Below are 2,652 nucleotides of genomic sequence, written 5' to 3' on the forward strand. Positions count from 1 at the left end.
ACCCAAACCAACATCTTACTACATTCTTGAGGATCTGTGATACTGTAAAATCCAATGGTGTACATCCTGACACCTACAAGCTACTTTTGTTCCCTTTCTCACTCAGAGATAAGGTAGCAAAGTGGTTGGAAGCATTTCCCAAGGAGAGCTTAACCACATGGGATGATGTTGTAAACAAAATTCTAGCAAGATTTTACCCTCCACAGAGAGTCAACAGGCTAAGAGCTGAGGTACAAACTTTTAGACAGCAAGATGGTGAAACACTCTATGAGACCTGGGAGAGGTTCAAGGATTTGACAAGAAAATGTCCACCGGATATGTTCAGTGAGTGGGTGCAACTACACATCTTCTATGAAGGGCTATCATATGAGTCAAAACAAGCAGTAGATCACTCTTCAAGAGGTTCACTCAATAAGAAGAAAACCATTGAAGAAGCCATAGATGTCATTGAGATTGTGGCTGAGAATGAATATTTTTATGCTTTAGATAGAACTCAAAGGAAAGGAATAATGGAGCTAAATTCAATGGATGCTCTCTTAGCCCAAAACAATGTGATTACTGCACAACTAGCAGCCTTGACCAAGAAGATGGAGAACAATCAAGTCTCAGCTATTCAAGCCCAAACCCCTCAACAAGAAGGAGATGCACCAGAAGTTGAATGTGAATGGGAGCAAGCCAACTATGTGAACAATTCTAGACCACCATATGATCCTAACTGCAAGACATACAACCCAGGCTAGAAAAACCACCCAAAATTTGGGTGGGGGAACCAACAAAGCCACAGCCAAGATCACAACAAACCTTACCCACCCAACCAATACAATACTCACAACCCCAACCATCAATCAGGAAACAATAGACCCTACCACAATTCACAAAACATATCATACCATTCCACCCAGCAAACACGCAACAACCACCATCAAGACACATCAACCTCAACCATGCAACCATGTGAAATCAAGAGCAACGTTGAGAGAGTAGAGGCTGCAATAGCACAACTATCATCACATCTTACAGGAGCCATGTCCACCCTATTAGAGAGACAAACACAAGCTAAAAGAAAGATATATGCCAATCAAGAAGAATACAGATCAAATCTGAAGAATCAAGGCGCAACAATCTCAAAGCTGAAAGCACAAGTAGGGATTCTATCCAAGAAAATCCCAATGCCCACACATACATTTTCCAGTGATACCATTGCCAACCCAAGAGAGGAGTGCAAGGCCATCACACTTAGAAGTGGGAAAGTTGTAGAAGAAGCAACCCCGAGCCAGGATAACCATGAAGAAGAAGCTGTAGAGAAGCATGTAAACAATAATAAAGAAGAGATCCTTGTCCCATCCTCACCAAAGCCAATCTTGAAGCCTTATGTGCCAAAGGCACCATATCCTCAGAGGCTGAGGAAAGATGGGAAGGATGGTCAGTTCTCTAGATTCTGAGATCTTTAAAAAGCTCTAAATCAACATACCATTTGCTGAAGCATTGGAGCAAATGCCACTTTATGCCAAATTTCTGAAAGGGCTCATGACAAGAAAAAGGAACTGGGGATAAAAAGAGACCATAGTGCTAACTGAGGAGTGTAGTGACATCATACAAAAGAAGCTTCCCAAGAAAATGAAAGATCCAGGGAGTTTCCAAATCCCCTGCATCATAGGGGATATCAATATTGAGAAAGCCTTGTGTGATCTGAGAGCTAGCATCAACCTCATGCCCCTAACCATGATGAGGATGATGAAGATTGAGGAAGCCAAGCCAACAAGAATGGCACTCCAATTGGCTGACAGAACATTCAAGTTTCCACATGGGGTGGTGGAGGACTTGTTGGTGAAGGTAGGAGAATTCATTTTCCAGCTGACTATGTTGTGCTGGATATGGAAGAAGAAGCTAACACATCAATCATCCTAGGAAGGCCATTCCTAGCTACTGCTGGAGCCATCATTAATGTGCAAAAAGGGGAACTATTCTTGAGATTGCATGAAGAGAAGATGGTCTTCAACGTCTTTGAGGCAATGAGTTACCCCAAGGAATCCATAGGAGAACGCATGATGGTAGACACCATAGAACAGATAGTTCAAGGGGTCTTGGAAGAAGAACAACACGAAATAACTATAGAGTTAGAGCAACAAGCATCAAGTGGAGAACTACCATAAGGAACCATGGAGAATTCAATCATGCTGAACCACAAAGACAACAAGGAAGTAGAGGCACCAAAACTAGAGCTAAAGACCTTACCACCAAGCTTGAAATATGCATATCTGGGTTACAACAACACTTACCCAGTGATATCAATTCAAGCTTGAGTAAGGAGCAAGAAGAGGAGCTTATCCAAGTGCTGAAATAACACAAGGGTGCTATAGGCTGGACACTTGCAGACTTAAAAGGAATCACTCATTCAATGTGCATGCACAAAATCCTACTTGAAGAAGGTGCTAAGCCCTCAAGACAACAACAAAGAAGGCTGAATCCAACCACGAATGAAGTGGTCCAAAAAGAAGTGTTGAAGTTGTGGCAAGCAGGGGTGATTTACCCCATCTCAGACAGCCTTTGGGTAAGCCTTATGCAAGTAGTTCCTAAGAAAGGAGGGGTCACTATTGTACCAAATGAGAAGAATGAGCTGATACCAACTGTTCCGAGGGTTACCTGAAACTA

At 42.4% G+C, this 2,652-nt stretch overlaps 1 non-coding gene across 1 annotated transcript; it reads right to left on the bottom strand.

Moving 5' to 3' along the window:
* Window positions 1–215: 215 nt before the first annotated feature.
* LOC127746138 (small nucleolar RNA R71) lies at window positions 216–322 on the bottom strand. The gene has a single exon (XR_008007757.1). It is a non-coding gene; the product is annotated as a small nucleolar RNA R71 (small nucleolar RNA).
* Between the last annotated feature and the right edge of the window lie 2,330 nt (window positions 323–2,652).

Source organism: Arachis duranensis, chromosome 3, assembly GCF_000817695.3.
Source record: "Arachis duranensis cultivar V14167 chromosome 3, aradu.V14167.gnm2.J7QH, whole genome shotgun sequence".
Lineage (NCBI taxonomy): Eukaryota > Viridiplantae > Streptophyta > Magnoliopsida > Fabales > Fabaceae > Arachis > Arachis duranensis.